Raw genomic sequence first — 13,824 nt, 5'->3', positions numbered from 1 at the left:
GTCCCTCTGTGACACTCCTGGAGAGCACGGGGAGGGAACAAGGCCACCAGCCCCGGGTATCTGAGCCTGCTGTGGGAGAGATGGATGGACGGATAGATGGATGGATGGATGGATGATGGATGATGGATGATGGATGATGGATGGATGATGGATGGATGATGGAGGATGGGTGGATGGATGGATGATGGATGGGTGGATGGATGGATGGATGGATGGATGATGGATGGATGGATGGATGATGGATGGATGGATGGATGATGGATGGATGGATGATGGATGGATGGATGGATGGATGGATGGATGATGGATGGATGGATGGATGGATGGATGGATGGATGATGGATGGATGGATGGATGGATGGATGGATGGATGATGGATGGATGATGGATGGATGATGGATGGATGATCGATGGATGGATGGAGGTGCTGGGGGGTGCAGGGATGGAGAAGAAACCTGCCAGGCACAGATAAGGAGAGAGGACAAGACATCCCCCTGGGGGCAGCAGTGCTCAGACAACCCCAGTGAAAATCCCATTTTGCAGTGTTTGGTCCACTGCCCTCCTACCCCTCTGATGTCCCCGTTCCTGTTCCCAGGAGCCCTGTCACAGCCACTGGCACCTCCTGGGCAGGTGAGAGAGGGGATGTCCCATCCCACCCACTCCCAGGATACAGGGAGGAGATGAAGAATCCCATCAAGGGAGCAATAAAAGACCCTCGGGTTCTGGCCGTGTGGGGGTTATCCTGAGCCCCCAGCTCAGCACAGGCAGGAACAGCCTCAGGCAGAAGCTCTGTGCCAGGGATGTGGTGCAGCAGTGACACAACTGGCACATCCCACTTTGTCTGGCACATCCCACTTTGAAGATATTGCTCTTGTAGAGAGGTTTCAGGCTCTAAACCCTCCAAATCCCTGAAATTGTAACATTTCACACCTGCAGTATTGACATTTTTCTTCAGCAAGATCTAAAGGAGGAATAAACCAGGCACTGCCTTTCCCAGGACACCCGGTGAGGCTGGATCCAGGCCCTGCTTTAGGAGCTCTGAGCACACGAGCTCAGGAGCAGCCTCTGCTCTCCAGGGCAGGGATTTGCCCTCTCTGGCAGGGGCAGGACTGAGCACAGTGAGAGATGAACAATGTGCTGTGGGAGCTGGAGGGATGGAGCAGGGATGGGATGCACACAGCCCCCACACGGGCCAGAGCAGTGAGCAGACTCTCAGGAGAGTTTTCTCGGTTGTATCCCCACTCCAGCAGGGTCAGGGCAGTTCACTGGCGCGGCATTTGCTTTATAGGGAGATGATGAAAGAAGAAAATCATAAACAGGCCAAATAAAATCTCTTTTCCTCCCAGTTAATCACGTTTCCCACGCTGGCCCAGGTTTGTTCCTTGCTCCTGCCTCCCTGGGTGAGCTGGTCCTTCCAGGAAAGATGCCAGGGGCTGAACAGGCACCGTCTGCACTCGCAGAGCTCCGGCAAAACACCCTCCCACTTCATCCTTACATGGAGCCACAGGATAGAGAGCTCTCCTCACCCTTCCCAAGACCTTTCAACACCCTGTTCCCTCAGCAGGGAGGGACCGGCAGCGTTTTTGCCTCCACACGTTCAGCTCGGAGCAGGTGGAGCTGCAAAGCCTCCACCGCCGTCACACAATTTATCCTGGGCAGATGGAGGAAAGAGATTCCCAGAGGCAAATTCTTTCCTAATCTCTTGAACCCCCCCCAAATCCCGGCTTCTTCCTTGCCCTGAGCCTGATAAAAGTGTCTCTGGGAAGGGGTGAGCTCAGGGACTGGGAAATCTGATCCGGCTGGGAGAGCAGGAGGAGAGAGCCAGGTGGGAGAGCAGGGGAGGGCAGTGGAGCAGCGTCCAGGCCAAATAGTGCCTTTGGATTCGGCTGGATGACACAGCCCCTCTTCCCTGGATTCCCGGGCTGTCCACCAGCATCTGTCCTCACCAATTGTGGTCCAGGCTGTGCTGCAGCATCCCCTCACTGCCATGGCAACGCTCACTTATCCTCCCACCAGGACATCATCTCCCTTCTTCCCGTTTTTAATAACTCACAGTTAAAAGGCAATCAGAAAGGCATAAAATTAGTCACTGGGTATTTTCGGCACAGGCTGGTTCTGGGGATGAATATTCCTTCCCTCTGTACAATTCCCTCTCTCCCTAGAGCTCCCAGCCCCTGCCTGACTCTGTCTCCTCCTGCCACAGGTATGAGGGGTGGCAGATGCTCGAGCTGGCAGCTCAGGTGGCTTTGCCACTGCTCACCAGGCTGGCTGCAAGTTTTCCCCTTGGATTTCATCCCTGGCTCCATCAGAACCTGCCTGACCACGTTCCCAAGGCTTGGGACTCCAAAACGCTTCCCAGCCTTTGGAGCCTTTACCCTCCAACCTGGGCAGGGTTGGGCTCTTGGCCTGATTTTAGAGATGGGAATTTGGATGTTGTCTGCCAAGCCAAGTGCCCTGGGCACAGCACAGCTCTGCAGGCAATGCCCAGCTCCAGCTGTGCCACCCCCATGCTGGCACTGTCCCTTGAGGGCCACTGGTCTAAGGCTGCACAGGGCACCAAAGACCTGCTGGAGATGCACGTGGAGCTCACCCAGGTGCTGCTTGGGCTTGTTGGAGGAGCTTGGAGTCTCCCAGCCCTCCACACTTCCCTCAGATGTGGTTGGGGATTTGTTCAGAGCGGGGCTGGTGGAAGAGAAGATCACAGAAACACCAAAATTCTCAGGGAAATGGGGTGAAAGAGCACCTTGCATCCCTGCACAAGCCAAACCCCAAAGGCACAGGTGTCCCCATGGCAACCTGGCCACGGCCCAGTGCTGACAGCAATATTCCGCTGACCCAAAACTCCTCTTTCAGCTGGATCCATCAGCTCTTCCCAGCCCGGGGGGTTGTGCAATGGCTGTGCTGACGCACAGCTGCTGCCTCCTTCCCCTGAGCAACCAAACATCCACCAGGAGATGATTCCTGCAGGAACCACAGAGCTTTCCGAGCACTGGGGTTATTGAGGAGCGTTTGGGAGGTTTCAGGAAGGGAAGGGATGTCTCCTTTCTGCCAGCTGTGCTGCTCCTGTCAGATCCCATCTGTCAGCATGGAGATTTCAGACCTGCTGAGCGGAGCGATCTCCTTGTGGAGGTGTGGATAATGGAAGGCCTGGAGCGCTTTGGATGCTGGATGTTCCTGTGGCTCCACATCCCCAGGTGTTGCAGCAGAGCTGGAGGGAGCCAGCAGGAGATGGAGCATCCTCTGCATGAGCTGATTCCCACAGCTGATACTGGATGGGCTCCACATGCCCAGGAGGGCTGGTTGCAGATCATAGGGCTGCAGAGCTTCTGATGCCAGTTCTGATCAAGAACACAAACCTGGCCCTTCCTCGTAGCTTCAGGGATTAGTTAAGCTGGAAAACACGGCCAAGGGGATCTGTCCTGGGTTTGAGATGGTGTGGAACTGGTGAGGGAAGATGGCAGCTCTCTGGGCTGGTACCACCTTGGTTTATTGAACCACAGCTTGGAGCATCCATGGGACAAGAGGAAATGGCCTCAAACTGCTCCAGGGAAGGTTCAGGTTGGATGTCAGGAGGAATTTCTTCATGGAAAGGGTGGTCAGGAGTTGGAAGGGGCTGCCCAGGCTGGAGGTGGCACTCAGTGCTCTGGGCTGGTGACAAGGTGGGGATCAGGCACAGGTTGGACTCAATGGTCTCAGAGGTCTTTTCCAGCCTAAATGAGTCTGGGATTCTGGGATCATGGAGGATCTTCCTCCTCTTACCCTTTCAGCCTGGAGGGAATGCAAGCCATAAAAATGATGGCTCTTTGTTTAAAGGGAAGGGGCCCAGGGAGGGAGGACACCCCACCACAGGGTTTTGGGAGCAAATGCTGCAGCTTAACACATTCCTCCAGCTGAGCATGGAAAAGGGGATCAATCCCTTAGAAAAATTCTCCCATGTCCCCTCTGGCTTCCCAGCCCTGAGCTGGATCCATCCATCATCCATCCATCCATCATCCATCCATCCATCCATCCATCCATCCATCCATCCATCCATCCATCCATCCATCCATCATCCATCCATCATCCATCCATCATCCATCCATCCATCCATCCATCATCCATCCATCCATCCATCCATCCATCATCCATCCATCCATCCATCCATCCATCCATCCATCCATCCATCCATCCATCATCCATCCATCATCCATCCATCCATCCATCCATCCATCATCCATCCATCCATCATCCATCCATCATCCATCCATCCATCATCCATCCATCCATCATCCATCCATCATCCATCCATCCATCCATCATCCATCCATCCATCCATCATCCATCCATCATCCATCCATCCATCATCCATCATCCATCCATCCATCATCCATCCATCATCCATCCATCCATCCATCCATCCATCATCCATCCATCCATCATCCATCCATCATCCATCAATCCATCCATCCATTCATCATCCATCCATCCATCCATCCATCCATCCATCCATCCATCCATCCATCCATCCATCCATCCATCCATCCATCATCCATCCCCATCCATCCATCCTTGGTGAGGTGGTGCTGGACACACACCAACCCCTGACCCCAGGTGTCCTGGTCACCTTTGGGGTCAGGGCTATCTCCAAACACTCCCAGTGATGGAGGAATCCTGCAGGGGACAGGATTTGGCAGCGCTGAGCAGGATAAGGACAGACAAGATTCTGCTCCCTGGTCCTGGTCTGTGCGGGTCACTGTGGTCCAGTTACAGGTCTCAGTCCCAGGACTGGCTGGAGCTCAGGCCACCCAGCATGGTGACAAGATCAGGCTGGCAGGGACACAAAACACACACGGAACACCTTTGTCACCAATCAGGAGCTGTGGATGTGCTGTTGGATGAAATGAGCTTGGCAGGGCTCCATGAAGAGCAGAGAGGAATCAGAGAGGGACATCCTGCTGTGACATCTATGTCTGAGCCTGAGCACCAGGGATGGTCCAGGATCTCCTGCAATTTGTGGATGTCACTGGGACCACACAGGGGTGAGGGAGACTCACAGTGACAGTGGAGAGCCTTCCATGGCTCATCCCATCACCCCCAGGAATGAGCCACAGGTATCTGGAGCAGCTCCACATTAAAGCCACTCTGCCCAACCTCGAATCCACGTGTGCCCTAAAAACTCCAGTTCACAAATCTCAGAGGTTTTGCTCCTTTTCCCTGGCAGAAGGAGCTCATTCAGGTCAGTGGGGACAGAAGATCCAGATCCTGTTAAATCCTACTTTTAGTCTCGGCTCCTTTCCGTAATTGTTCCATGATCCCTTTTCTCACAGCTCAGCACCACTCAAGGCTGATCACTGTTCTCTTTAAAGATTTAAAGCTGTTTGTCACTCCCAGGAGAACAGGAGGACATGACTTCACTTGAACTTGGCATTTCAAAGGAATTATCCTTGGAAGTGCCATTTGGGATTGGGAAAGTGGCCACGATATTTGTCCCACCAAGAGCTGGGGGGTGTGGCCATGCCATGGGAAACTGAGGCAAAGGGAGATTTAGGGGAAGTGAAGCTTTGGGTGGAACAGCCTGGGAATATTTAACATCCCAATGATCACAAATCCTCTCCTTTTTTGGCTTTCCTGATGGATGGAGCGTTGGTGCATTTACCCTGAGAGGTTCTGGCACTGAGGGCTGCAGATCCCAACATGTTCCTCACTTCCCAAATCATTCCCAGCGAAGGAGCCACTTCCCTCTGCTCCAAACAGGCACCTGCAAACAACTCAGGACACTGGGAATGAGAGGGCTCTGCCTCCTGTGGGAATAAGGAGCTGTTCCTCAGCTCCTCCCACTGAGCCACCAGCCTCTTTGGGATGATGGCACCCACTGGAGAGCAGGTCCTGGTGGATTTAACACCTTTCCCAGGGCTCCAGGTTGGCCCCACAGGACTGAGCAGCCAGTTCTGAAGCAATCCATGTCCAGAGAAACATCCCTGTGCCATGGGGATGCTCCCAGACTTGGCAGCTGTGCTGGGAGCTGCTGGGCTGTGGGACATGGGGAGGGAGGAGATGTTCCAGGCAGGCTTCAGGTTTTAAAAGGGTCATAAAAGCACAAAATCCACCACAAATTACAGCAGAAAGTGCTGCAGGGACAGCAGAAATAGCAGGAACTTCCTACCCACCCCAGACCTCAGCTGGGCTTTCCCAGTTTCTCCTTGCCTCTCACCCTGTTCCCCTTTTCTCTCTCTGTTATCAGAACCAGAAATTCCCAAATTAAAATTTAGCAGACTCCAGAAACCAAGGGCAGAGGTTTCACCCTGCCAGGTCCATCTGCTCTCCCCTCCCTGCCTCACACCATGGGTTTCTCAGTTCCTTTGGGACACTCTAGGGAGGCTGGAGACATTTGGGTTCCTTCCTTATCTCCTTGCCAAGACCAGGAATGTGCCCTGGTGCTCTTTGTCCCTCTAAGGCACTTGCTGGGGTCCTCATGGAGGGGTTTTGTCATCTCTCCGAGGTCTGGAAACTTTGATGATGACTTTACTTCTCCAAAATTATAGCTGGTATCCAAATTCATCTGAGTTATAGCAGGACAGAAAGGGCTGGGACCTGGCAATGAGGTTTTTGAGTGAAGCCCCTTTTGCTCCAGCTTTCCCTCTTCCTACTTTCACACAGCAATGCCAAATGCAATATATTATGTAATAGGAACAAGCAAGAACCAAACCAGCAAGGACTTTAAAAAGCAGAAAACTCCCTTTCCAAAGCCACATTTTTAATGAATCAATTTTCTCTCGCTCTAGCTCACCACTCTTGACCCACACTGCAGACCAGGCTTTGTCCAGTGCTGGCAATTCCAGTGCAACAAGGAGATGTCAAAGCTCAGGATCTTTAATGTTTTCCAGTCCCTCCCAACATGTTCTTGCTGGACATCTGTTCCTAAGACATGTCCTGCTCAAACAACAAGGTTTGTGTTTAGAATAAAGCTTGAGCCTCCCCAAGGCATCCCCAACCAGCAGGAAAGCCAGGGTGTGACTGGAAGGGAAGAGATGGAGAGAGGTTCAGCCCTCCTTGCCATAACCCTGGATCCTGGATCCATCAGCCTGGTCCTGGAAGCCAAGACCCAGCTCCACCACACCAGAGATAGCGTGCTTTGGGCTGGAGCAGCAGCCAAGCAATGAAATGTCTCCTCTGGCCTGGAGCACAAACACAAAGCCCTTGGGACAGCTCAGCAGGGCCCATCCATGTGGCACTGAGGGCAGGGATGTGGCTGTGGCTGATGTCAGGGGTCACCCTTAGCACCCACAGCTGCCAGGGCTCTGCTCAATCCCAAACGCCGTGCTCCGGATGCCGGATTGGTGCTGGATACACCCAGGGCAGCTCCACAGAGTCAGGGAATCAGAGTTTGGGTTGGGAGGGACCTTAAAGCTCATCCCATTCCACCCCTGCCACACTCCCACACATCTCCCACCACCCCAGGCTGCTCCAAGCCCTGTCCAGCCTGGCCTTGGGCACTGCCAGGGATCCAGGGGCAGCCACAGCTGCTCTGGGCACCCTGTGCCAGGGCCTGCCCACCCTCCCAGCCAACAATTCCTTCCCAATATCCCATCCAGCCCTGCCCTCTGGCAGTGGGAGCCATTCCCTGTGTCCTGTCCCTCCAGGCCTTGTCCCCAGTCCCTCTCCAGCTCTCCTGGAGCCCCTTTAGGCCCTGCAAGGGGCTCTGAGCTCTCCCTGGAGCCTTCTCTTCGCCAGGTGAGCACCCCCACTCTCCATGGGGTTACAGGAGATTTAGAAGGAAATCACAGAGCTCACAGGCACAAAAAAGGCCCAGCTTTAGGACTGTTCCTCCTCAGCCCCCTGCCAGCACCAGGAGAAAGCAAATGTCCTACAAAAGCCAGGCAGCATCCACCAACTTGTTGTGATTAATACAAAATTGGGTGGAATCTTTCACTGGCTGGTAGAGAAGAGAATTCAGGAATGAACCTCGAGTACCTCTGCCCACCTGGCTGGGGGAAGGTGATACTGGACAAGCACTTCCACCCAGGTGGCTCCAGAGTTCAGGAATCATCCAGCCTGGAGCAGTGCCCTGGTTTTTAGGCTGTGTTCTCACCAACACCACATGATGATGTGAGGACTGACCCTTCTCTTCTCCCTCCTGCCCAAACACCCTCATTCCCACTCTGCTTTCAGCTGCCTGTGCTGTACTTTGGGCAGGGCTGTGATCACACCTTGGATCACAGAGTTCAACACAGACTGAAGTGGTTCCCATGATCAGATACGACACCAGTCTGGTATTTGTTGGCAAAAAGGCACAAAGGAATGAAATGTGCCCTGGGATGGGGCAGGAAGGTGCAGAGACATGCAGGGGAAGGGCACTGTGCCCAGGAACTGAGGCAGGAGCCTGCAGGCTCTGCTGGTAACAACCCTGAAAGTGATGATGGAATTATTTAAAACGTGGCAACACGGGTGTAGGAGTGAGCAGAGGAGCAGGAGAGGAGCTGCTGCCCGGGCTTCTCCCAGCAGGAAGATGCCCAGTGTCCCTGCAAGCCAGGATCTGTCCCTGAGAGTATCCTCACATCCCTGGGAGACTGGGATGGGAGAGCTGGGGGTGCCCACAGGCCTAAAGGGGCTCCAGGAGAGCTGGAGAGGGACTGGGGACAAGGCCTGGAGGGACAGGACACAGGGAATGGCTCCCACTGCCAGAGGGCAGGGCTGGGTGGGATATTGGGAAGGAATTGTTGGCTGGGAGGGTGGGCAGGCCCTGGCACAGGGTGCCCAGAGCAGCTGTGGCTGCCCCTGGATCCCTGGCAGTGCCCAAGGCCAGGCTGGACGGGGCTTGGAGCAGCCTGGGATGGTGGAAGGTGTCCCTTCCATGGCAGGGGTGGAATGAGGTGGGATTTAAGGTTTGAGGATTAAGGATTTAATTCCCTTTCCGCCCAAACCATTTTGGTTTCAGTGATCTCTTGTCTTGGGACTCCTCAAGTGACCAGTGAAGATTCCATGACTTTGTAGATCCCAACGAGAGGAGCAAAGACCTGGATCCAGCTGTAGGCTCCATCCTGGGAAGGAAATGGAGGCAGAGCAGTTGGAAGGGGCTTGGCAGGAGCTCTGTGTCCTTTCCCAGCCCCACTTTGGCTCAGCTGCCCTCGAGTGGTGCCTCCAGGCTCCAGTGAGGCTCTTTAAGGGTCATTAAGGGATGAGAAGTCTCCAGCACAGCTCCAAGACCAGTGTTTAAGCACCACTTCCCCCATTCCTTCCTCCTCTCCCCACCTGTGCCCAGCTTGCCTCAGCCAAACCAGCTGTGTCCATTTGCTGTTTTCTTTGACTTTTTCACTGAAATATCCCCCACAGCCTGAAAGAATTCCCTCCTTAAGTCCCAAGCCAGGCCCCATATGAGACACTGAAACCCACAAGGAGGTTTTTCCATAGGGAATGCTGCAGGAGTCTCAGGCATCAGCATCTCCGAAATCCAAATACCACATCTGCCAGGCTCAGGGAGGAGCCAGGTCCTGCAGGTCACGGTCCCCATGCCAGCCTCGGGTCCCTGCAGTGCTGCAGGTGGTTTCCTGCTCTAAATATCGGAGATTTTCAACAGCAAAAGTGAGGAGAAGTCACCTCCCCTCCACCCACCTCTGCCCTGCAGAGAAGTGGGACATGAGACCTCTCCATCCCCATCCATCCTTGTGGTGTTGGGACACCCATCTCCAACGTCCTGCTGGTTATTTCCACCCTCCACAGTGCCAGGAAGGTGCTGTAGGAATTCTGGGGGGAAAGGGAAAATTTCCCCTTTTCATACTCACAGAATCCATGCCCAGATGGCTGGGACAATATCCAAATCCAGCTGGGGGACAACCCCGCCCCCCCCCCCCCCCCCAAATTGCTGGGATCTGATCTGCAGATTTCTGGGATCTTCACCATTGGGATCTTCTGTCCTACAGAGTCACGGAGTCCTACAGAGTTTCCTACAGGTCACTGCAGAGCTCCTCCAGCTCAGCAGCAGTTTCACAAATGTTTTAAAGAATTTGAAATAAAACATTTTCAACACCACTCCCTGCTGGCCTGACCAGGCCTGGGCACTGCAGGGAAAGCTCAGAGCTCAAGGTTTTGGGGAAAAAATGGTGAACAAATACAGAGGAACATCAGGAGCAGAGAACCATGGAATCATTAAGGTGGGAAAAGATTTTTAAGATCAAGTCCAACCATCAACCCATGGCCAGCACTGAGCCACGTGCCCAAGTGCCACATCCACATGTTTTTGGAACACTCCCAGACAGACACTGTGGTGGCCCAGCAGGTGATGAGGAGAGAATGAGGAAGAAACCTGGGGAATGAGGAAGAAACCTGGAGAAAGCGATGCCAGAATCCCACTGGGAGTGTTTGGCTCTTGCACTGGGAGGTGAATGATCTCACCAGAGAAGCATCAAAGCCTCTCTGCAGGTGAATGAGCATCAGAGCCAGGCTGGGAACCCGGGACACGCCGGGACAGGCACAGGGAAGAGCCGGGATTTTGGTCGTGGGGAGCTCGACGCCCTGAGCTGCCCCGTGGGAATTCCTTTTAAACTCAGGCTGGGGAGGAGCCTGGCTGAGTAATTGCTCCATGGCAGGTCCAAGAAATGAATAATATTCCAAGAATAAAGGTTAAAAGCCTGGAGACTCCAATGAAAGGCGCTCTATAAATAGGATGAAGTAGGCAGAGAGATGGGAATAGCAGGAGAAAAAACTTGATGTGGAAAAGGGCTGGGAAGAATCTGACACCCACGGTGGGATTGGACACCGGCTGGCTCTGCAGAACAGACCTTACACATGTGTTAGCATTTTGGGGCTTTATCAAAAAACAACTTTTGGGCAGCCCTCAGAGGGCATCTTGTGCCTGTTGGGAGCTGCCTGGAACCATCCTGCCCCAGCAATGTGGGAAATTGTCCCTGGACATTGTGGCTGGGACAAAGCAGCAGCAGGACAGGAGGTGAAATTTGGGGTTGCTGAGAGCACCATTACATGGGACAACTTCTGCTGCGCCCAAGGGAACTGGAGGAATTTCCTTTCCCATTTTTGTCACCCATTCCCATGTCCCTGGGTGGGACAAGGGGGTGCAGGGACAGCCTCACTGCCAGTGTGGCACAGGCCCTGCATCTCCCTCTTCCACTGCTGTGGGGAAATCAACCCTCCCAGGGATGTTTATCCTTCCTTCCCGTTCACCTGTTGCTGGCTGGTGTTTCTACAGAAGGAGGAGTGAGGTCACAGCACAATTTGTAACCAAAACCACTTTGGTTCTTTAAAAAATAATAACTTTTCTGCAGAACTGGGCTGTAAAGGAGCCAAAGCTGCTCAGAGGCCTCAGAGGATGTCACTGTGCAAATGTCAGCTTGGGGCTTAAGGCAGCAAAAAGCCTTGCCAGGGAATTGCTGTGGTGCAGGGATGATGCTTGGAAAGATCATCCTGTGTTTGCAGGAATCTGCTGCACCCCCACGTCTCTGCCAGCAGCTCTCGGTCACCTCAGAAAGGGAGAGAAAAATAAGAAAAATGGATGGGTGTGGCAGCAAATGGTGCAAAGGGCAAAACTTCCCCAGGAGAAAAGGCTGAAGAGAGGGAAATGTCGGCTTGGAAGAGAAACAACAACCCCAGGGAGCTCTGGAGAAGGAGCAGTTTCCCTCTAATCCACAAAGCACAGAAATTTGGGTCCAGATATAACTGGAAAGCCACAGGTTGGAATCTACCAAAGGTCTCTTCATAGAATCCTGGAATATCCAGAGCTGGAAAGGACCCTCAGGGATGATCAGTGCAGCCCCTGGCCCTGCCCAGACCCCCCAACAAGCCCACCCTGAGCATCCCTGAGAGCGCTGTCCAAACGCTCCTGGAGCTCTGGCAGCCTTGGGGCCGGGCCCATTCCCTGGGGAGCCTGGGCAGTGCCAGCAGCCTCGGGGGGAAGAACCTTGCCCTGAGATCCATCCCAAGCCCTGGCACAGCTCCAGCCCTTCCTGGGCTCCTGTCCCTGTCCCAGAGCAGAGCTCAGTGCCTGCAGACTTGTAAGGGACTCATGGATCTCATTGCTGTGTGATGCACCTGGAGCCAAGTGTTCCATACTTTGGGAAAGGGTTTAAAACCCACCTGGAGGAAGGATCTGTGAAATCAGACTCTGGAGCCCAAACTGAGAGGCCAAATTCAGACTTCAGAGCCCAAACCTGGGCAAGTTGGTCACTCTTCTGCCCAGCCCAGCCTTACCCCCTGACTCCTAGTTCCAGGGCAGATCCAGCAAATGCAGATGATTTACAGGAACTCTGGAATTGTGTGCAAGGTTAGAATTGGGGCCCAGATCTGCACATCAAAACAGATTCCTCATAAATTACTCTGTTAAGGCTTTCCATAAAAGTTTCACAGGGGGAGGATTAATGAGGAACCTGTAATGTTTAATTAAAGGGGAGAAGCTGATCCCGCTGTGAAAATCTTCCCAATCCCATGCCAAGCTCATCACTGACTTGATTTATGGGACATAAACAGGCCAGAAAATGGCATAAGTGGGAAAGTCGAGGAACTTCCACCCATTTGGGATACAAAGATGTGCAAAGGGAGGGGGATTTACAAACTAAGTGAGGCAAAGGTGGAGGTGTAGCAAGAAAACTCCTGGGCACAGGATGGGAGGATCCAGCTTAGATCCAACTTCCTACTGCTCTTTTTGCTCCTACCCTGAGTTCTGCCTCTTGGCATGAAGGTCATGCCAAGAAATTCCCTATTGCTTAAATAACCTGTGTCCTTCAGGCTGGAATCCCACATAGAAAAGTGTCAAGGTTGTGATGTTGGTGACACGGACACCGCTCTGACTCTGGTGGAAGTGACAGAATGACTCTGGATTTACACAGTTCCACCCCACCCATTGCCAGGGGAATCTTCAGTTTTGCTGAGGTTTCCCTGCTCTGCTCATCCCTCTTGGTGTAATAGTGCCCATGGTGGGATGCAACGTGTGCCCAGAAAGGGATTCTTAGTGTTATTCATATGGAAAAAATGCTGTGGGATTGCCTCAATCCCAGAACTAACTGGTCCCATGAGCTCAGTTCCTGATTCCTGAGTGGAAGAATTTTCAGAAGTGAGGAGGGAGAGGCTGCTGGGTTTGTGGGAAAGGGAGCAGGGAGAGACTGCTGGGAATAGAGATTGGCTTGGAGAGGGCTCAGCTGAGGCTGGCTCTCCACACCATCATTCCAGAGCAAAGCAGGGAATTGGGACTCCAAGAGCCACAGAAACCTGCTGCTGGGAGATGCCTTTGATGAGGAATTCACCAGCCACTAAATAGAGCAGCTCTCCACTAACAGGGAAAAGAGGGAAGTGAGGAATTCAAAGGCCAGGAGGGAGAGGAGGTCACTGCAGAGCTCCTCCAGCTCAGCAGCAGTTTCACAAATGCTTTAAAGAACTTGAAATAAAACATTTTCTGCACCACTCCCTGCTGGCCTGACCAGGCCTGGGCACTGCAGAGAAAGCTCTTTGAGGTTTTTTTTTGGGAAAAAAAAAGGTGAACAAATACAGAGGAACATCAGGAGCAGCTCCGATTTTACAAGGAGATGCCTCCAGCTCCTTGGATGATCCTTGTGGGTCTTTCCCAGCTCAGGATATTCCATGGTTCTACAATTCCTCCTTCCTTTGGTTGCTGTCAGAGTCAGAATTTTGCAACAAAGCTGAATTTGAGTGAAGGAAATTGCCATGGCAGTCAGGTGGCTCCTGTCACATCCCTGGAGCATCCCCAGGACCTGACATGTTCCACCTCCTTGGGAAGAGGCTCTCACCGAGTTTTGGAAATACCAGGGGCACCAAAGGGATTTCAAAGCAGAAGAAAACAAATCAGAAAGGCAAAAATACAATGAAAAAAACCCAACCCAAGAC

This window comes from Pseudopodoces humilis, chromosome 28 (genome assembly GCF_049639895.1).
Source record: "Pseudopodoces humilis isolate 2021_Gansu_Grassland_sample_001 chromosome 28, ASM4963989v1, whole genome shotgun sequence".
Lineage (NCBI taxonomy): Eukaryota > Metazoa > Chordata > Aves > Passeriformes > Paridae > Pseudopodoces > Pseudopodoces humilis.
Note: the sequence above shows the minus strand (reverse complement) of the source record.